A 23,351-nucleotide genomic window follows, 5' to 3' on the forward strand; every position below is an offset into this window, starting at 1 on the left:
CAAAACCTGGTAATTCACTGCTTTTACAATACCACTGCTTTGAACTCAGGCCCTTAATAAAATAAAGCCCACCAGAAACTGAAGGACTAATGCTTCTTAAAAACACAAAACTGTATATAACCTCAGCAGAGATGGCATTTTTCATTTTTACTCTGTAGTGCTATGCTGGCTGGCTATTTAAAAACAATACTGGAAAAGGGAGAAACATTCAACATAGTAATCAATGGGGTGTAAGAATATTGAAATGTTACTTCCACTGTGACATTAAGCTGAGACAGACATTGTGATCTACCTGGTACAATTAATCTTTGAAAAGAAGAAAATAACAAGAAAAATACCAAACAATAAGAACATGCTGCACAACTTGAATTGCAGCAGCAATGCTGTGGCATTGTCTCACCGTATTACATACTGAATTTTGTGACATGTATTTCAGCTTCTCAAGTCAATGAAAACGCCCTAGTGATGTTTTTTCCAGAAGTTGTGCACGTGAGTCTCCTGGATACCAATACCACAGTGCCACTTCTTAAACAATGACTGATAGAGCACAGAAGTTGCTGACCAACCACCCTCCTCACACAGAGCAGGAGACACCCAGCATGGATATTCAGTACCACAGAACCACCTACACTATCACCATTTGCCTGGAGCTGGAGAGAGCATTTTGTTTAAGTATTAGGAGCACATTGCCAGTTTGAAAGCCTTTCAAAGGACAACTTTGACACTTGAAGGTTTGGCAGACTACAAGAACCCATTGTAGCAGTGTTTTCAACCAACACCTTCACCATTTGCACATGCGAGTCTAAACAAGTACTTCAAAACTCATCTTTCCATTTAGGAGAGAGTTTCACACGTGAGAACTGGCACCATGGTATCACCACACATTCAACGTCTGCAAAGCGGTTCTCAATCTCTCACAAAAATGCCAATATTGTGTTTTGGACAGTATTTTAGTCTACTATGCCCATACAGAAATAAGCCTAGAGAAAAATTGTACTATAGAGAAAACCAAGAGTTCCAATCTGGAAAAAAACCAAAACAATCTACAACAATAGCAAACTTGCCAGAGATTTGAAAGCAAATCCCTAGTATCAGTTTATTGTACTAGGTAGCACCAACATTTTTCAGTTTGGCTTCATTTTTCTGTTGGAGTAAACACAGTGACAGGGACAGGAAAAGATATTGCAAGACCACAAGTCATAGATATTTCCACCACCTATCATGCAGTCAAAATAGCCCCAAAGGTGCTTATGGTAATGTTTCGGGCTGTGAATGAAGCCTCTCAGTTTCACGCTGTTTTTCACCTGCCTTTTACCCATACCATGTAACAAAAATAACTTCCACTGCAAACACCTTCAGTTACACTTTACTTGTGCTTACATGTGAGCACACAGGCACGGCACCTACTTCAGCTCACAGCAGAGGGAACAGCAGCATCACAGATGCTCCCAGAGCAGAATGTGTCATAGCATAGTTGAGTTGGATGACTAAGCACACACTTAGACTTGACGTTACCAAAAATTTACTAGATTTGATCATTTACTCAATGACTCGATCATCACTAAAATACCTTTGGTGTCAAAAAGGTAAATCAAAGGCTTTTCCTTGTGTTGGTGATTTTGTTGAAACACTGAAGCTGTGAAAGTAGGGATTTGAAAATCATCCCAGTTGAAGACAAAATGCTTTGAAAAAGAATTCAATAAAACATCTTAGGTTTCCTATTTATTATGAACTGCAGTACATATCAATGTAACTCTTGCCCCAAGAAGAACACTTTTGCAGGTCATACTTTGAGGCTACTTATGCTGTTTACAAATACATATAAAATGAATCATCACAGGTTTGAATTCGGGAGAAAGCCTCTACAGACCAGTGCAACCAAAAACTTCATTAAGCATAATTCCTGAGAGGGGACAGAGGAGAGTTACCTTCGGATAACCCAAAGAATCACATCAATGTACTCTCCTGGATGACTTCAAAGGAGTCTTTTTCCATTAGGATTTCCTTTTACTCTGCAACTCAACAGAGAGACACCAGCACAGACATCACCAAAGCTGGCTGAAAGTCAGATACGTTTTCACAAGACCTATTCAACTGATCTAGTCTTCCTCAAGATGAAAAGTCATGGGAAAAAAAAGGATCCTCAATGAGATTCAGGGAACAAGAATTGACACAGATCTCACAATACCCTCATTACATTTACCTGCCATCATTATATGCAAAGGTTATGACACAAGATAAAAAAAAATACACCATAAAAGTATAATTTCATAAGAAGAATACATCATACTTATCTGGCTACCTGTGTTTAAACCAAATGATTCAAGATTAAAGGAAAGCTTAAATGCCGATTTTATTATTCTTTACTAATGTCTGTAAAATTTGGTATGTTGGTAATTTCATGAACAAACAGACACAGTCTATATGTACATTAATACAGGTTGTTAAGGCACTCTTCAGATTGCTGCTGTCAACAGACACCATTCACAAGGCAGGACAAAGTGCAAGCTTTAACAAATGTTGTGAAATACTTTATTTTTAAGAATCCTGTTCCTCTCTCTACAAAGAGGAAATGAATTTAACATTTCTTCTTTTTACATGAAATATGTTAACTGCAAATATACTTAAGGAGGGGCACAAGAAAGTATTGCTTTTCTTGCAGAGCTCGAAAACAAAATTAAAGTTACCAGAACAGTGACTGGCCTTTGACCAGGCAAGCTTTACCTGTAAGTTTTAAGAGCTCTAAGAGTTATACTAAGTCCTCTGGAAATATTAGTGATCAGGTGGACCTGCTAGAGAACATAAGCCCATAAAGAAATACTACTCAATTTTGTCACAGTAAACACCAGCACTAAAAATAACAAACACAAATTGACACATCAGCTGGACAGGTTGACCTGACCACTCTCAAGACTTACTTAGATTGAAGAATAGCATCTTCAACCCTGTTAGCATTGAGACCTTCCATAACAGTCATATGCATGTTTACCTGAACACAGTGTCTCACTTTAAGTTTTTCCATTACTTTCCAAGTGTGGCATATCTAAGCCATTCCATTTTTTTGGACACAGGGAATCTCTACCAAAATCTGAAGTACAGATACTCCCAAACCATCTAAGCAATCGTCTTTCCTCTCTTTGTTTTCTCCTTGCCAAAGCCAGGGAAACAATGGCCAATATCATGTTACAAGTTATGTTTGAACAAGGGCAAAAGCACAGCGACTGCACAGTTCTACACTAACACTGAACAGTATAAATAAGAGCTGCATCCATCCACCATATCCACTTACATTAAAAAAAAAACAACTAAAATGAAAATCGAGTTAATCTTCCTCAGAGCCAAAAGAAGCAGTCGATAAGATCTCAAACCCGACCTGAAGCCAAGACTCTGGACAGAGCACAGTCAAGGCCTTGCTACCTTTGGGGGCCTCCTATTTCTAGAGCCAAGGCTCAGCAGCAGCAGCAGCATCGCGCTGCAGTCACGTCCAAGGGGCAGTGGCAGCGTTTACCTGTGAATCCATTTGCTTTTTATTAATTAATTTATTTTTGCGCAGCAAGAGCAGCATCAGTGGCCCAGCAGACAGCACAGCCCCCGCTCAGGGGACACCCGCACGGGATCCCCGGGCAGTCCGCCCGCCTCGCTCCGCAAAGGGCTCCAAAAACAAAGACCAAAGTTTTCCCTGCTCGGTGCGTGGGAGTGCGGCAGCAAAACAGGAGCCAGGATCAACACGAGCCGCCTCCCGTCACCACACCCGGGCCCACGCAGGGCAGGACAGCCCTGCTCCCGGGGCAGCCCGTCTGTGCCCCCGGCACGGCTGCAGCCCGCCCCACACGGCGAGGGGGGACACCCACAGCCCGGCGGGACGGGGGAGCGGGGGGTGTCACCCGAGCCTCCCTCACTGACCCCCGGCAGCGGGGCGGCCCTGCCCGCCCCCACATTCACCCCCCACACCTCTCCCTCACCGCCGCCCCCCCTCACCGTGCTGCGCTGGGGGCTCGGCTCCGGCTGCGGCTGCGGCTCCGGCGGCTGCATTCCCGCCCCCCGGCTCTGCCCCGGGCCCCGCTGCGGGGGCCCCCCCGCTCCTCCTGAGGAAAGGGAGAGGGAGATGCGCGTGGCCCGGCGGGCGGGCGCGGGGAGCGGCGGCTGGAGCAGGGAGCGGGGTCCCGGGGCAGAGCGCGGCCGGGAAGCGCTTCCGGGCTCAGTGCGGGGCGCTGGGGCCGCCGGGCGGGGCGGGGCCCCGGCTGCGCCCAACGGCATCCGACATGGCGCGGCCCGCGCGCGCCGGCCCGCACGGCTCTCGCGAGACTTGGCGGAGGAAGGAGCGGCGGGGGGAGCGGGGGCGCGAAGGCGCGCGGCAACGAGAGGGGGAAGGCGGGGCCGGGGGCGGGGCCAGGCCGGCGTGAGGGGATTCCGTGCCGGGGCTCTCTCCCGTCCCGGCACCCGGGGAATCCTCAGCGCCTTTAAACGAAACTCCCCCTCGCCGGGGCAGGGCACAGTGCTGCGTGCTGGACCCTCGTCCCGGGTTTCCCCCGCTAGAGAAGCCTGAGCGTGGCTGGGCAGTGGCTGGAGCTGCGGTGTTACTCTCTGGGTGTTGCCAGCAGCGGTCAGGTGCGTGCACAGCGCAGCCAGGCGCAGCTGGCAGGGTCACACAGTGTGTCAGGTTGACCACAGTGGGTCATCTGCCCTCGGTCAGGCAGGGCCATCCCTGAGCGCACGGCTCGGGGCTGTGTCCGGACGGTGCTGGAATGTCTCCCGCGAAGGGGCTCCATGCTCTCCATGGACGATCTGTTCCAGTGCGTGCTCTTACATAGCGCAGGATAACTACGAGCAGAAAAACGCTGTCGGTGTGCTGTGCTCCTACACAAATGGCTCATGATCCAGTCCAAGTAATATTTTTTGGTCCCTCTGCTTGCAGGATGGACTCGGGGCTGTTGTGATTAATATGAATTGATTGATCCAGTTTGAACTTTTAATTGACATCTGTGGAGGCTGAAATCTTTCTGTTGAGGCAGAGCCTTGCAGATGGTTTAGTGGGTGTACACTGATTTTTCATCTACACACTGGTTTGTATGCCAGCATAAACTGGTTTAAAGCATCTTTTCACAAATCATAAAGACTATTATTTGTGTTCTTCAGGGTTTGTATGTGTGTGTTTAGATATTTTTCTTTGTTTAAACAGCATCTGTCTTGTGTAGATTTTTTTGTCTTTTATACTTTTTTTGTCTTTTTTACAGTTTCAGAGCCACAGAAACGCCATTGCACTGATACCAATGAGAGCAGATGCAGAGCCCTGTAACCACCTTCTGTGTCTCTGCTAGAGGACTGGAAGTGCAGGGGGGATGTGTCTTGTATTGCCATTACTGACTCTCCACGTCATCTTCCCTGTGCAGAGGCCTCGGCTCCTGGGTCAGAGGTTCTGTGAAGTTAATTAAGGAATTCCTGTATTCTAATCCCCACCTCGGAAACACGCCGAGCCTGACTAACATTTCTGGAGAGGCAAGATGCAAAACTGGAAGTAAACAGGATCTCGGTGCAACAATACATTTATCTGAAAGAGTTTGATTCTTATCCTCTGATTGGAACTATTATCAAGATGCTGAAGTGCATATTCCTCAGCAAAAATCCATAATTTCCAAATATAAATGTGTGCTGTTTATGCCAATAAATAGTTCCCATAGCTATATATAGTCTCACTTAAAATGTAAGAAACAGCCCTTGGTACAGCTGTTGATGTTGTGCACATGACAGTCTCTGTGCCCTGGCTTCTTCAGCATTTTTTGAGTTTTTCAGCTACTGTCTTAATTCATCCTGTCATTGTTGGTCCAGATTTTTCAAGTCAACATCTGAGTCACTTTGTCACTGCTCCTCTGTAAGTCCTTGTACTACAACTCCGGTGAGACCTGGCAAACCACTGTAGCTTCATACAAGTGGGTTTCATGGCTCCTTTTCACTTCAGAAGCAGCCAGTGCTTTGTTTTTTGTTTGGAAATGATGCTTTTCCTCTGCAATTTTCTGCAACAGACTTACGGAGGACTGTAATCCACCAATTGCCTGACTTTTATCCCACTTTCAAAGCAGGAGTGTTCCAACAGAAATTGCAGACACTCAGAATTTTTCTTCTACCCTTAGCTAGTTGTAGGCTGGAGAGCAGGATTGTGAGACTGGGAAATTAATCGGTCTTGAAACTTCACAATTAATCAGAGCACAGCCAGGGCTGTGCTCAAGAACTTAAGAAAAAATCCTTATGGGTATTAGGTGCCTGATTACCCCAGAAATCAAAGATTGTGTATGTTCTAACTTTGCTGAACACGTCTCTGAAAGCAGTTAATTTTATTGCTGATCCAGCTTTTCTGTCTCTTAGCCATATGACAACTACAAAAATTGATTATACTGAAAAGTAATGTTAGGAAAGCGCTTAATGCATTTTTAGCTGCTTCTAATGGGATTTAGCAGCTGGAAACAAGGAGAGCTGGCAGTGAGTAATCAGGGCTGTTCTTAGACAGCTGTGTGGGAACCAGAGTATCAGGGCTCTGAAATAAATCACCATTTTTTTCCTGTATTTTAAAATATGCAAGGAAGAAGTTGGCTCTCAATACTTGCTAGCTCTCAATACTTGCAGCTCAGACAGTTAACTCAAAGTCAAGTGGAATTCATTGTTAAATCCAGTTCTGTAATAACTTCTAGATGAAAATGCCCCTGGGCTCTGTGTGATTATTTTTTTTTTTAATCCTTATGGAAGTTACTACTGCCCATTTTTGAAAGGCCTCAGGTTTGGATTTAAATTCCATGCTTCATTAATTTTTAAGCAGAACAAAAATCTAGCTATTTCTGCTCCTCTTTTCTCTTTATGAGCAACAATCCAAGAGACCCATTTTCCTATTTTGGAAGAAAGCAATTTTATGCATGTTTGTGCCTAGGAGTTGCAGTCAGAAAAAGGTCTTGGCAAAATGGACCTTCCATAGGTTTTCTGTCTGAATAGTTTCTATACTCACTTAGCTCCATTTACAAATCAAAAGCATAATTTTCAATGTAACACTGTAAACTGAGTCTTGAATTCCCCTGTTACACCGTGGTCGGTGTTCTGTCACTGAAATGCACTAAATAAGTTTATTTGGTGATGCCTAACGGGGAATACAGTCCCACTATGTGGGAATGGAGTGCATCCATTTGTCAGAGTTTTGGTAAAAAAAGTTATATTTTTTGTTCCTAAAGTACTTCAAGTATTTAACACTATCATGAAAAAAACCCCAAAAAAAAACCAGGAATGTGTGCCTAGAGTAAGAAGGTACAATTTTTTCATACTATTTTCCTTATGGAAGGAAATTACCTTGGGATAAAATCTAAGCAGTCATATATAGGTCTGTGGTAGTACATTGTGTTAGTGTCAGGTCCTGCTGACCCCTGTGGTAGTTTGTATTGAAGAAATTGCAGAATTCAGGGTCTAAGCAGGATTATTTAGGTGGAAGCCTATGGAACTGGAGCTCACAGTCAAGGATATCCTTTCTATGATAATTTTAATTCTGCCTGCTTATTCTTTAACAAGTCTTGTGCCATTGGTTTGTAAGTGTGCCTCAATTCTCTGTGTTTTATTACATTTAAAGAATATATCCTTGGCCTTTCCTCACCTTGAGGTGAATTCTAGGCCCTAAAAATTTCTGGAACACAATTAATCTACTAGATTCCAAATTTAATCAAAACTGTTTGGAATTACACATAATCCTTTGTGGTTTTCCTTCTGCTAAAGCTGTTTACAAAGCTGTTGTAAGGCTGTTTTGACTCTGCTAGATACCCTGGTTATTTTTTCATTTCAGATTGGTGTCAGCCATGTCACTGAGGTAGCATTAGAAAATGTTTGTTTTAACAGGGTTCGTGGATCAAGAAGTTGAGCTCAAAGAAGATATCTTGGAACTTTCTAGTAAACTACAGTAGTGAAACTGAGAAGTCAAAATAAACCTCTGAGAAAATGGAAAATATTCCCAAGAGCAGTCAAAAATGTTATTGCTTTATCTTAGGGTAGAATCTTTGCTGCCTTATGAAGTGGAGATCTAAATAAGTGCATGTTGTTAGACCCTAAGAAAGGTCACCTGACACAGTTTGGGGAACCTGCTGGAGTATGTTTAAGTGTGCATGTTTGTGCAGGAAAGGATAAAGCATTATCCCCCACTATTCCCTTTTCCCCTTATTCTCCACTTCAGACATAAAACACTCTGGTCACATCCCTTTTTGTAACAGGACATTTTTAAGGTATGCCTTTTTACTCTGAAGTTCTGTGAGTGGCTCCAGAAGGCAGGGACAGAATTCTGCTGCTCTTTGGGAATGATCTTCTGACGTGGAGAACAAGGCAGACGCTGGGAAGAGCTGTAGAGCTGCTCCCCCAGTGTGCCAGCCCCCACCTCTTTGTGGCTTGCAATCATCACTTTTATTTTGCAATTTCTGTAATTAAGTTTGCTGCTTTACAGATTAGTCTGTGACTTGGAAGAATTAGACTTTTTGAAGAACAGATTCTTCAAAAGCATGCTTTAAAACTTATAAAAATTTCAACTGTTCCTTTGCAGAATCTCCTCAACAACTGCAGTCCTGGCATAGTTGTCACTAGAGCTATTACGTTGGTGCTGAAAGACTGATGAATTAAATCAGTCATATAAGGGATTGGGGCATAAGTGTTTTCTCAGTGTTTGGATGGGATATGTATTGTGAGGAAAGGGAAAAGACATCCTTGTGTGTATGCCTTTTATGAACATGCATTTTTGTTGTTAGGGTTCAAAGGCTTTAGTAATAATTCAAACAGAATTTGTGATATTTTTTTTTCCTGAAGTGACATGAAGACTGTGTTTCTCTTTTGGATTATATATATAAATATAATTGATTCACTTGGGGGTGTTTTTCATCCCTATTAATTTTGGTGCCTGGTCAGATGTAGTTTCTGAATACCTAGATTTCCCCTGTGGTTGCAGAAATTTAAATGAATGATGTCATTTACTCCTTCTGTGCCAGTGCTATTGTGTGGCTACTGTATTCCACGAAATGAGCTTCCGGTTCTGTCTTAGGTGTGGCTGTCCTTCCGCAGGCACACAATGCCCCTGCTTTGAGGCCATTGTGCCATTTCTGTCTTGCATAGATGCACCTAGACTGGGGAGTCTGATTTGTAAAATTGCTTTTAAGGATTTTTATATTCTTGAGAATAAAAGAAACACAATTACAAATTACCACAATAGAAGACTTTGCATGTGTTCCTTAACTTAGGATGATTTGGTGTTTGCAGTTCCCTTAGGATGAGAGTAACATTTTCACCTCAATTCTTGTAATCAGATCTAATAGTATCAGGGTGTTTTTTCCAGTTCCCAGATTTTTCACTGAAGTGTGACATTTGAAAAGGAGATAGTGCTTTTGAGTTGTACTGACTGTTTGTCCAAACTCATCACGACATACTGTCAGTGGCCCAGCCATTGCTCAGTGCTGGCTGATCCTGTGAACAGGAACAGGGGCAGATAGCAGATCACCACATCACATCAGATAGTGAAAGCAGTCAGAATGATCGGGGCAGAAAAACCCAGTCTGTAGAAACAACTCATCCTTATGGGAGTGCAAGAGAATTCTGCTAGAAAGCATTACTGCCTAAGGATCAAGTGCTCTTTACACTCTTTCTTACTTTCCTACACATTCGTTGGGTAAGAGATACAAGGAGTGTTACAGCCCTGTGAGTTGTCCCAGAGGGAAGGAACAATGTGTTTTGACTGTGAAGTGAATACTTCTTTTTTTCTCTGTTGTTACATTCCTGGAAAGATGCACAAGTGTAATAGAAAATGATTTTCAGACTATGCTCTGTAATACCACACAAAGAGGCAACCCTGCTGCGGGATATGAGTGAAAACCAACTACTTACATGAGGTTTTGGCAAGGTTCCTATTTATTATATAAAATACAACAGGTTTCATTCTGTGATTGTTTTGGTTGTATTTTATAGCCTGCTATGGAAAGTTCATTTCAGCCATGCTGAAATATTTTGGGCCAGCAGTAAGAGTGTAAGTTGTGTGGGAAACACTTTCAGGATCAGTCTATTGAGTCAGCACTTGCAGTGTCTTTACTCAGTAAATGATGGGGCATAACCACACCAAGTTTAATCCAGCTAGCATGCAGTTTTATAGTCATACAAATATAGCATTGTAGGTTCTAGTGAGGGTTCACAAACTTCATATATACATACATACATAGATACACATATACACATATATACATATATATAAATATATATACATATATGTAGGGTTTTCTGCAGGTTTGTAGAGTCAGTGATGAAGTGTGTGCTGCTAAGTTTATATTACTCCTGTTTCTAGCTAGATGAAAGTTAATGTGAGTGTGCCCACTACACCAGAACCAGCTCTTGTGGCAGGGGCATCTGCAGAGAGGCTGCAGTGGTGTCATAGTACAGACTGGGTTAGTAGACAGAGATTAAAGTAATTTATGACCTACATGTGTTCTTAAATAGTAATGGAGAATTTTGTCTCAAATCACTGGGCAAAGCATGTAACTTCTTGGAAAGGAAGCTTTAAGGTAGAGCCCTATAATTAAATATTTAAAAGTGTCTTGCAGTTTATGACATCTTGCAGTACTGCAGAACAGCCTACAGCAGTTCTGTAACTCAGCAGCACCACTTTTGGAGGAAGACTGGGGTGATTGAAGAACGCTGGTACTTCAGGGAGAGTTGGGGCCAAGAAGTTTTCTAAAACACAGCTTGTGCTGCAACACTTTATTGAAACAGTTCCCCTCAGTTCTTGAGAAACTAACACCTAATTCTGAAGGCATCTGTGACTCCTGTTCCAAACTCTCATCCCAGGACAATAATCAGTAAAGTACTGAACTCCCAGCAGCCTGGGCCGTATGTGACTATTTTGCAGGTGTAAGGATAGTGTAAGGCCAGGGCAGAGCACAAGACTCTTGGTGGTGCACAAGGACTGTGCACAGCATGACCTCAGTGATTTTGCAGCTGGGACACCATGGACTGGTGTGTGCAGCACGGAGAGTTTGCACAGTCACTCTCAGACATTTCTCATGGGAGCGCTGGGGACAAACAGTGACACCAGGTCACATGTGGGGTTTTTGCTGTTAGTTAACTTGCTTGCTGGGGGCACTAGTTGGTAAGCAAGGGACTTCTCTTGTCTCCAGCCAGCTGAAAAGCATTGGCCCTTCTTTCCGTGAGGTGCTGGGGTCAATAGTAGCAGGTGCTTCCAGCACTCCTGGTGTGGTGAACCATAATTGAAGTGGAATGGGAAGTCAACTGATGAAAAAAAATCTTACATCTGTCTTTTTGCTGTGGTGCTTTTGCTAGCTGCCATGGATTCCTTGGTAGTAACTTTAAATCCATTAAGTATTAAGCCACACAGTATCAATACTATGATTGTCTTTTGATCCACAGACCATTGGCTTTTCCCAGTTACAGGACCTAATATAAAGCATATGAAAACAGAAAACAAATCCTGCTGTCATCAGGTGAAATTAGATTAATGTTTCCTTTTTAGGAAATTCCAGATGGTCTGCAGAGAGGTTTTCCCTGAGACACATAATAAAGATTCAACACCTTCTGCTCTCTTTGAAAATACACACTCCTGAAATTCATTCCACCATTTTTCTCCTTAATGAATAAAAGTAAATTTTCTGAAGACAAGGAAGAACTTCCTGCTGCTGGTTATGTATGGAATACTTAAGTTTTATAAAATTGAGCAACTATTCTAACATACATAGCTTAAGATACATTTTTCCTGTACTAATCAAGACTTTCAGAGTCCAGCCTTCTGTATTTTTTTCTACATAGGTTATCAGAGCATGAAAACGAGTTCTGATTAACCTTCTGTCAGGTACTGCAAGAATAAGAACAAACAAAAAAATGATAGAAAATTCCAGCAATTCTGAGTTATATGACCTGACAAAATCTGGATGGGTGGGTTTTCTTCAAGCCAGTAGTTTGGAAAGACAGGCAAAGTTAACAGGGGGCAGAGGAAAAAAAATCAACCAGAAAAAAAAACAAAACCAAACCGCAATATGAATGCTGACTTTCAGAGAGAAATACCTCAGGGAACTAACACCTTTTAAATGAGCCTTTAACTGGACATGCAGCTTTCCACCACAGAAAATGAGCATCATTTCCAAGCAATGTATTTGCCTTCATGTCAAATCTGTGCCAACACAATAGTAAACACAGTGAATGCAATTTAAAAAGAATGAAAGTCTTCATTACTAGAGTGAAATTAATGGTGAAGAGAAAGTAAATACTTCATATTTCAGTCAATGGTATATATAATAATGATATTATATATCATTATAATATAATGATATATAATATATCAGGGAATATCAGGGATCAAAGTGAAGCAGTAAATGAATCAGGGTAAGTATTTCACTATTCAATAATAATAATGTGACTTTAAAAAATCATATTTTTCAACATCTGCGAGAATTGTTTTCTTAACAAACACTTCCAATTATACGTGAAACAAGGCAGCTGCTCATTTCCAAAGACAGATAACTGTATTTTTAATTTATGTTGCCACACAATCCTTTATTGCAGTAAAACACAAAGCACGTTCTTGACTTTTTTCACATCAGACAGCAGCTGACAGCCACTACTGTTGCAGGTTTAAAAACTTAACTTTTTTGTCTGTCTTCTCCCCAAGGAAATGTTTTGTTTCAGAGTCTTCATATGCCTTTGAACATGTACCTTCAGCAATATAAGAGCTGGAATGGTGTTATTCATCCTTGGATTCAAAGATTCCACTCCAAAACTTACCCAAAGTTACCCAGCTACATTGCATGTGGTTTCAAGTGAAAGCCATTCAGTTTTCCACTAATTGGAAAGTACAGGGAAGTTTAAAGAAACAGCTGCTTTTAAAAACGACTTCTCAAACCTCACAAACACAGGGTCTGCTACTTGTTAACATTCAAGTCAAGGCGAAATTATCTGTGCTCCCTTTGGCACAGAAGCTAATCCTCATGCATCGTTTGCATGGGAAGGCAGCCAGCCCCAAGCGCAGACAAAACTCCGCGAGTATCCCCGGAGCGAGGGCTTGCAGGACGCCTGGCCCTGCGCCTTTCTTAGCAACGCCATCAATCTTCTGGAAGCCATCAGCATAGGGGAGGCTGGGCTTTACTGCTTCTATTTCCTATCTCATTGCAGTCTTCCAGCCAGAAGATGTGTCTGCCAAGGTGTACATAGAGGGAGCTGGTGTAGTTCCAGGAGTGAGTTTGTGCTATTGAATTCTGTCAGCACTGCAGCTTCACCCAGATAAAAATGTTACCAAAGACAATAAGCTTGCAAGGGCTTGCAAAAGCTCTGTGATTTGCTGTTTGGTTTGGTTTTGTGGAAGGATGAGGCAGGTTTTAGGACAATATTCAAATGGGACCAGCATTAATTGTTTTTCAAGTAACTGTAGAAAAATTACATTGTGTACAGAAATTAACTCAAACCCATCACAGCTGGTTTTATTTTTAGATTTTTTTTTTTTTTTAAGGAGCACATTTAAATCTAACACAGCTAGAAGATTTTCCACTGATTTGATGTGCACAGACTCAGACCCTTAGTATCTGAGAAGATAATCAAGAGAAAGATATACTCAGTTGAAAGAGAACTAAGCATGCAAAATCTTTCTTCCTCAAGGTAATTTTTTTCTGGTCTTTCTTCTCTGTGAGTTATGAACATGTGCAGCTTTTTCTTGCTGTGTGAGTTTTGGTTGTTAATGACAGGAGCCATAGACACCAAAGAAACTTGTAATGTCAATTTGTATTTCCATTTCAGCCCTCTCAGTTGTCATTGTAAGCTGAGAGTCTTATCTAGATTTTACTATGGCAGGCTAATACCCCTGAAACCAAGTTGAAGAGGGAAGAGCAGGGTCAAAGTGTGTATGTGGCTGGAATAGAAAATAGATATTTAATGCTGGCAAAAAAAGAATACACAGGATGTTTTTTCCTTAAATAGGGTGAAAAGTACCTGCATCAGTTCCACCATAGCATTTGTAATACATGTCACCAAATCCTGAAATTGGCTTAGAAATTGTGAGGAAGTTTTGTTTTTTTTTTTTTTTATTGCTTGTGATTTTGCCAGTAAAGTTAAATAGTTTTATTGAGATATTTGCTTTCCAAAATACAAAACACCTTTTTTTTTGTTGTTGTTGTTCTCCAAGTGTTCATTTAAAGCAGACAGTTTAGCTTGTATACAACGATTGCTTCCTAAACAATAAACAGCAGAAATGTACGTCCTAACAGATCTCCTATTCTTCCTTCCCAAAGTATTTTAAGTAGATCATTAACACTGGATAATTAAAAGTATCTTCAGTCTCTGTAATTGTACAGCCTGTAATTTTTCATAGTAATGTGATTCATTTTATCTGAAGTTGTTCAACACATATCTTTGGAACAATTTAATTTGCATGCCTGGTTGGTACCGCCTTCCTTTGGTTTCCTTCATTTTGTGAGATGCTCAATTAGTCACAAGTTTGAACAGACAGATTCAGGCAGACTCACAGTTTGGAGTACCCCTTGCTCACTGAAATCCTTTATAGGACTTAGAAAGCACGGTATCCTTAGGGCTAAACCTCCAGTGCAGCAACACAGCCCTCAGTTCATAGATAGCACACCAAAAGGGAGCAATTCCATGGTCATTACTTTCCAGCAAAAGGAGGCAAGCATCCGTGAAGATGGAGGGATCTGTTAGCCATGTGATTCTTTTTCCACAGCTTTACAGGAGGCTCAGGATATTGACATCCCTGTTCTCCCCATCACGGGCTTCTCTGTGGTCTCTGGAAAAGCCCAGCCTCTCACTGCACCTGGTAAGCCGTGGGAATTTTATGGCCACGGTGCTGCAGGAATGTGAAACTGCAGGTTTGGCTCAGCAGAATTGACTTCTAAGTAACAGCTGTATTCTAATGTGTTACATGAAAAGATGCAGTTTGATCATTTTCATTTAATAAAATGTTTTATGAGTAAGCTGTTTAGAGATTAGCACCTTTTTTTCTGATAAAATTGCTAAGTAAATGCAGATGAGAAGTATTTAATTTGCTAACCTATCTACATTGTTGCTATCTAAATGTTTTAACAGAAATACACTTAATAAGAACATATTTCCTAAGTGACTGTCAGTTTGGTTACAATTCTAATTCAAATCATATAGAACAATGGACCATGTTCTTTATTTGGCTTGGCACAAGGCTCCAGCAGAGAATAAGGTGGACAGAAGTATTTCCATGTTGTTGCTGTGCTTTCTGAGTTCTGGGCTAGACTGGGTCTCCTTGCTCTAGGCCACAAAGCTCAAGGGTTTAAAGTCATAACTGTATCAAATTCAAAATCCATGTAAGAAAAATAAAACTTAGCACTAATGTACAATGCTTTTGTCATGGGGTCAAAAGTCACTTTTGATTATATTTTTGATAACTCTTTGTGATGAACTGTGTTGCCCAAAGAGAAGAAAAGTCTATTTGTGCATGGGAAAACAAATTGTTCCAGCCATGACTCTTCAGAAAAGTCTCATATTCTGTGCCAGATCCTTCATTCCCCGGGCCTTTGAGACTCATGAATCATTTCAGTAAACTTTATTCCTTCTGACTTTATTTGATTTTTTTCTGTGTTGGGATGTATCATAGTGGATAAATGTTTGTCCAGTGGTCATTTTCTCTCTGCTTTAAAAAAATCAGTGAATTTGGTTTTCCTCTTCCATTAGTGATGCATTTGGATCTTTCTTAGGTATCATAATTGCATTTTTTAAAAGTTTCTTTGTCACATTAGTTGCTACACACACATGTTTCTTTTCATGTTATTTCTAATCCACCCTATCAGAATGATCATAGCTCAAAGTATCAATGAAGGAGATGCTGAGGAGGATTAAGAGGAACTGTAGCCAAGAAATTAGCCAGGCTTCCAGTGAAGAGACTGAAACACCAGCCTTCAGTATAGAGAGACACTTCTCTTGGACTTTTTTAATATTTGCAGGGTGCAAAGACTGGATTATTTTACCTGTCATCTCCAAAAGTCTCTTGGCAACTAGACTTCCTTCTTTTAATTTATAACAGTTCATGACAATTCTGACGAAGACCGAAGACATAATAAAGAAAAAAATGTAAGGTTCTTTTTTTACAGTGTATTTTGTTCACAAGAAAGGGTGCCATGGATTGTACATCCTAGGGCACCCTATAACAAGTTGTATAAGAAATCTGTGGCATGGACAAGAAGCAAATTGAATACATTGTTTCTGTGGCTTTCTCTTCCTTTTGGCAAGGGATGTGTGAAATTCTCACCTGGTAGAGATCCAAAAGGTGAGCATCGTTAGCAAAAAAGTAAATGTATATAGCTGGAGCCTTCATTTCCCAGCCCAGGTTGTGCAACTTTGCTAAGTCAGAGGACTGAGTTTGTGTGAGGTCTATGATGTAGAGAGAGCTATTGGGATTTTTTTACTTTCAAGTGCTGATAATACTTCTGATAGAGTCCAAGACCAAATTCAGAACATGTTCTGATACAACATCACCACCACCAAAATAACCCAAACTTCCAAGGGAATGCATCTGAGTGGCACTGTGACTTGCACACGAATGGCTGTCAGCAGATTTGAGTCACATTTCATGCTCAGTTACCCATCTGAACTTAGAGATCCATCACCACTTGGACACACACCCTTCTGGGCCGGTTCCTGCTGGCAGTCCCTCATACTTCCAGAAGTACACATTGGGATTGCCTCTTGCCCTAGGGAGACTCAGGCTGTGGGTGTGGGGGGGTTTTCAGGGACTGAATCTGTAGTGATCAGCTGACTCCTTTCTGATCCTTTCATTGATACTGCAGTCCACTGCACATGGCATCACATCCACATGACAAATCTGGATCAGAGCTGGCTTCCCTGCTATCATTAACTTCGGTTCATCACGATGCTTCAGCGGCCTGCCAAGCTCTCCAGTAGTAATGGGATAAATATAACCGGCTGAAGCAACAACACGAGGGCAAGCAGCAACTTTATCTTGCCATTTCAACTTTACACTTTGGAAAATGAATGACGGTTCTGAACAACTATCACAGCAGTTGCTGATATTAGCCTGAGCTGTTGATGGTGACAGGATTTCCAAAGGAGACTTACGGCATCCCAGTGGATTCACATTTTATATACGTCAGCTTGTAAATGGTTGGAACTTCCTTTTGGCATTACAAGGGATCAGCAGTAAAGAAGCTACATAAGCCAATTTCTCTCTTGTATTTGATGCAATTGACTTTTCAGACAACCAGGCCCACATTTAATGCTTTCAGTGCTAGGTTTTTAAATTATTTTAATGCATTTAACAGCTTTCTTGGGTTTGCCCAGGATTTATATTGATATAAATAAAGGATACCAAATCAGGTTCCTAAAAGTGACCATCAAGTAACTCAGTGCTGTGGAAGAAGGGCTAAATACTTATATCCACTGCTGTAAACCCAAACTCATACCAACAAATCAAAATAATTTAGTTTGACAGGAAACTATGATACCTAACACAGAACATATATATAGCCTCCAGCACCCACTGTAGGAAATCTCTACTGACTACACTTTGCACTGAGAGCAAAATGTGTCCCCTGTATCTTTAAGAGACCAGCAGCCTTGGAACAGCAAATTAGCCTCAGTCTATATGTCAAATAAAGGATGTTTTATCATACTTCCTCCAAGAGTGCAGATAGCATGGGTAGATGTAGCATGTACCTGTGCTTCTCGTTTGTCGCTCAAAGATGACACTTTCTATGTTGTGCTTGCTGCCATTGTACATTAATCTACTTTACAGTTTTATGTCAAATACTTTTTTGAGATCCAAGTAGATTATGTCCATTAATCACTTTGCCCAGTCTGTGTTCCTTGTGATCTCATCTCTTATTAATATCTTTAGGATCTTGACTATCACCAAGGTCAAACTGGTCTATAATTTCCAAGCTCCACCCCAGGCCTTTTTAAAGAGGGTTGTGTTTGTGTCGTGGTGTCCTTCAGTAGCTGCTTCATTTTCCGAAGGCTACTAAGAATCTTTCACCTGTTTTGTATGGTTTTGATTTTAAAGTTTTCTAGAAGTACTGAAAATGTTGCTTTTAATTGTTTTATTTGGCTCTTTTGGTGTTAAACCTGGACTCTTCACTGCTAGAATCTTTCCACATTTGGCACCATCTCATCTTCTTTCTACATAGAAAGTAGCTCACTTCAGTTTTCATTTACCGCTTTGTAATGTAAGGTTTCTAACTGCAAATCAAAAAGCCTTCATCCTTTCTTATTTTTTTTCTGCTTCTGTGAACTTGGTGATTCTTTTTATGGTCAAAGTGTGGGCAACATACAGGATTGCTTGGGCTATACAAATATCCTTGGTTAGATTTTGTTTTTCAGTGGTGGAAATAGAAAAAAACAAACCCAACTTGTATTAATAACTGTCTGGCTCTCATTGTATCCTCTCTTCTCTTTATAGAGCCATCAAATTTGAAAGGAGTTCACTAGAGGCCAGCCCATTTTACTTTGAAGCCTTCAACACATCCCAAGCATAACAATGGAATTTTAAAAGCAAGAAGAAAGAAAAAATTCAGCATGGTAAACAACTATATACAGATTACAGGCTAAAGCTGATTGAGATGAGGAAAAGTTGTCAGACAGAAATAATATTTTAGTACATTCTGTAGTAAAGTCTTTGTCTAGATTGGAGTAATTACAGTTGAGTCATTGAAAGTGGTGTCCAGAAAATTAATTAAATAAAACCTTGCCAATGGCCTTAACAGAAATCCAAAAGAGCTCTCAGCAGCAAGTACTGTACCTATCATAATTAGAACCAAGGCTTGGCTACTTTAATGAGTCACAGAGAGAAGTCTGGACTTCATTTTGTTAAGTGTATGTGTGACATAAGAGTAAACAGGAGATATCACTGGAAATCCTTATTTGAAGTCCTTCAAGAGAATGAAAATATGTTAAAAATAAACCATGGAAGTTTGCTTTATTTATTTTGAAGGAAAACATCTTGCTGTTCTAAACTTTCTTACCCTGATAATTTCCATCAGTGATATGAGTAAATAATGTATTTGACTTGGTTTAGATTTGGGTTCTCTCAGTTCTGAGCAAGATTGCCCGTTGATGTTGTATGCAGGGCAGTGCAGATGAGGGCATAGAACATGCCATGTATATGGTGTCAGCATTCTCAGCATGTAGCATAGCTTCAAAGGCATGTCACAAATTAAGATCATGTTTAACGTACTGTTGTCTTTGCTGATGCTTATGAAATTTGCCACTAGTATTACAGCTTTTTTTTTTTTTTTGGTTTTGGCACCCAGTCATTTAATGAAGGAGTTATATACATGACTTGGTCAAGGATGCAGCAAAATGTCGGTAGCTTTTGAAAAAAAATGTTGGTTTTTAAGGGCAGTAACTGTCGATATGGTGCAGAAGGGGGCATGAGTGGAGTTCTCAGCCCTTTCAGGGGGAGGGAAATATTTGGGCAGGAGTGGGAGCCTTCAGTGGATCAACACTTGGTGCAAGGCTCGTGTTGCAGACAGGAGTTTGGCTCCTACCACACATGCAATTAGGAGAAGCAAGGATTTTAAAGCAGGAATATCATGGTTTTGCATGGGAAATATTTAAGGAAGATCCATCCATCTGACAAGGTGTGGCAAAAAGAGTTTCTTTGGGAGGCTTCAAACCTAATAAGGGCAGCTTGAAACTGCTAAGTTACTCTATGATGGAGAGCAAGCATACAGTGTTTAATCTTATGGTGCACATGTTTAGACTGATTTCAGAGAGGCCACACACTTAAGCTGAAGTATGAGTAAGAACCATGGCAAAACTGAAACCTAAAATCCCCTATTTTTTTCTTTTTTTCCTCTTAAAGAAATGAATAGGTATATTTCCTTTCCTTTCCTTTACACAAATATAAATTACCACCTGAGAGAGGGCATAAACAGAAACTCATGTATTTGCTTGTACTTGCTTAGTATTCACTTGAGGAATATAGAAAAAGGGGTTTAAATCCCTCATGTTGAACACACTCAACACAGTAAAATCAGTGAGTTCCCAAAGCTGCTCTATCACTGCACCCATCAGAGGGCAGCAGATACTGCAGAACAGATGCTGCTTCTGTTACTTTTAATTTCGCAGTCAGGAAGAACCAGAAGAGAAAAGAAACAATTTAGAAAAAGAAACACTTCAGAAGCACTTCTGGTAAAAGCTAGATTGATGCCTCATTTTAATAGCTTTGAAGTGGTCTAGTGCAATTCTGAGCACAACAATTTCCAGTAAAGCAGTGTAACTACCTGTTGGTGAGAGCAGCTATTCTGCATGTGGTACTTGGAGCATTAGCAGTGAGGATATGAGGCCATGTTAGTATAATGGTAATTAGGGCAAGGATATGAATAGTCATTACAATGACTAAACAAAACATTGTGGTAGAAGAAAACCAGACTGGTTTTGTAACAAATTAATGTTTGGAAGCATGGAATTTTGGATGAATACCTTCAAATAACAAGGAGAAAAATATGTTACAGTTTGCAGCAGGGATATAGAGGTTTGTAGTGACATTCAAATAACACCTGTTGGAAAACAAAAGGATTATTTCCTAATTTACAACAATCTAGGGATTTCCAACACTAATGCAATTTCCAGAAATTGCATCCACAGTAATAAATTAATGTCAGTCAGAAACAATAAAAAGCTAGAATTAACATGGGATACAGCGACTGGCAGCCTAACGATCTCTCCAAATGTCTACTGTTGTTGTATTCCATTTTATTTAAATGGTATGCTCTGTCTCACCCCTCCGAAATGTATCGTGTATTCTAAGCCTGTGGTCCTGCCCTGAACCCTCCTGTATCTGCAATCCCATTGGCCCAATGTGATTCCGCGCCCACTTCAATTCCCCTCTTAAACTGTGCTAGGGGGTCAGTCTGGTTCTTAGCCCTTCCTCTCTCTCAGCCTCTTCCCCCCTCTTGCCCCTCCCTCCCCGAGGCTCCCCCTCCCTCCCCCTTCCCCCCTTTTCCCTCAGTAACTCTGCTGTACCTTGGGTTGGGACCCCAAATAAACCTTCATCTGATCAGAAGTCGTTTGGAGTCTCCTTGCCTGCCTGCTGCTGCCAGCCAGCTCACAGCCTAGGGGGCCCTCCGGGGACATCCCTGGGGTGCCCCCACCTCAAAACGCACCGTAACATACTGTGTCACACAGAGACATGATATTAGTGACAATAGTTCTTATCTGCAGATGACACCTTGAATTAAGTTGGGAGTAGCAAGTGAATATAAATAAATGATGCATTTTTTTTGCTACTTATCTGAGTTATTAACAGCATTTTGAAGTGCCTGAAGTAATGGTCCAAAAGTAAGTAAATCCAGTAAGGTTGCTCTGAAATAAACATTGAAAGTATTTATGTGAGTAAAATTTTATTACTGTGCCAAAGAAGTACCCGTGAGGAGAGGGTTTTAAAAGGATGGAAACAGGAGCAGAGCCAAATGTCTGAATAATCTGTGGATTATACACTAATCTGGTCAGCTAGTTCATCTGCTTTAGGAACTGCATGCAAATTCTCTCCCAAATCTGGTCTGCTTTCCCATCTGAAGAATTTTTGGTGTATAATATGTGCAGGCAGAGTCCTGGAAATGGCACAGAAGCCTGATCTGGCAGCTCTAAAGGCATGGAAACCAGTTAGTTGAAATGATTCAAACAGCTTCTCTTCACTTCTTCCCTCAAGCAAAATCACAAATCAGAGCTCAAGGAGAAAAAAGCAAGAGATCCTTCCCTGGAGACAAGAAAGGTCTGTTTTGCAGAGGGTTTCCAATCCTTACTGCTTCAGTAAACCACTCACTCGTGGTTTAGCTGACCTTGTTTCTTTTATAAATCACATCCATCATCACAGAGCCTTCATGCTCTTTGTGTTGGATCAGGCAGGTGAATTCACCTCTACATCCAAGGCAACACCACAGTGGTCTCCCAAACTAAGAAAAATACAGAATATTGTGACAAGGGGCAAGGATTTGAGGGGGAAAAAACCCCCACTAAGTCTGTAGGGTTTCAGAATTGTTCTTTTTCTTTGAATTTTGAAAAATATATTTAGAATGTGTAATGCGTGGGGTTAAGACAGAACTACATCTAAACCCAATTTAGCAGAAACTGTATTTCCACAAGAAATGTTGTTCATTCTTATAGAATCTATCCAGATCCTGTGAATTCAGGAGGGAGACTCCTCTGTGTGAGATTTTGCTTCTGGTGAAAGGCAAGAGCTGGCAGTCCACTCTTCCATCTGATTGCTCACATCAGTGAGAACTAGGTTGCAAGTGACATTATTTCTCATAAAAGCCAGATGCAGTTCAAAAAGGCTGCCAAGAAACAGTTAATTCAGTTTGCTGATGTGTTTTTTTCCTGACACAGTGGTACTGTTTTGAATCACACTGTTTTGAATATTCATTCCCTTCATTTTCAGCCCTGAGTAAATGAACACACCACTTTTCACTGTCTGTAATTTATGTAATTGCCTTTGTCATTTGGATAAGGTTTAAGCAGATGGAAAGGTTGAAGAGAGGATAGGGATTTTTTCATTAAAGTTTTAACAATAAAAGTAAACCTGTGATTTTAGTAAAGGAAGACAACAGACATTCTTTGTCACACTCAAGGGCAGCCCTTGGAGGCTGCAAGCAGAGCTAGCAAGGATGATGTTTTCAGTGCTGTCATGAGTGGCAGAAGGAGAAGCATGTAGAATTATTATCTCCCCTGAAGACTCAGAACACAAAATAGTTTAAAGCTGATTATGCTTTAGTTTTTTTTTTTCTCAAAAGGATCTGAAAGACAAATAGAAAGCAGGCCTTGGGCAGCAGCATTTGCTCCATAAATGACACTTATCATAGATATTGGTAAAGAATCTTATAAATGTCTTGTATTGGACTAGCACCTTGTGCATCCAGTGCTGATTTTGCATACTTCTAGGTCCATCTAAAATCACGTTTTAGTTAATATTTTAATAGAAACTGAAATAGCCATGCTAGGTAGCCCCTAGTGTAAATACTGTTGTAAATGAATAATGGTGATTAGATTAGCATAAACAATTATCTCATGGAAGGATATTGTTAAGTCAGCACAGCTAAACTAATAGGAATTTTCTGTATTAGAAAAACCTTTGAGAAGCGTGAGGAGGTCCTGGAGAAAAATGTATCTTCAATCCTTTTATAGTCCCTATCATGGACTGTATTTTACTGTCAATCCTCACTCAGTGAGTGCTCTGTCAGCATTTCCTCATTACTGTTGACTTCACTGACCCAGGAACTCTTGGCAAAGAATCCAGCAAGAAATTTGCTTTATCCAGGTCTTAGTCTTAATGAAGCTGTTTGTGAAATGGTCATCATTTGTGCTGCCCC

The 23,351-nt window shown here is 40.9% G+C and overlaps 1 protein-coding gene across 7 annotated transcripts in view; it reads right to left on the reverse strand.

The window, feature by feature from the left end:
* The window catches only part of TAB3 (TGF-beta activated kinase 1 (MAP3K7) binding protein 3), a 40,088-nt gene extending 35,805 nt beyond the window's left edge, over positions 1-4,283 (reverse strand). For all 7 annotated transcript variants that reach the window (XR_005952287.1, XM_041399737.1, XM_041399741.1 and 4 more), the window contains exon 1: positions 3,979-4,283. The gene's annotated coding sequence lies outside the window, so the exon portion shown is untranslated. The remainder of the gene's footprint in view (positions 1-3,978) is intronic.
* Positions 4,284-23,351: the final 19,068 nt, after the last annotated feature.

The sequence above is a fragment of the Onychostruthus taczanowskii genome, unplaced genomic scaffold (assembly GCF_017590055.1).
Source record: "Onychostruthus taczanowskii isolate IOZ18803 unplaced genomic scaffold, ASM1759005v1 scaffold17, whole genome shotgun sequence".
Lineage (NCBI taxonomy): Eukaryota > Metazoa > Chordata > Aves > Passeriformes > Passeridae > Onychostruthus > Onychostruthus taczanowskii.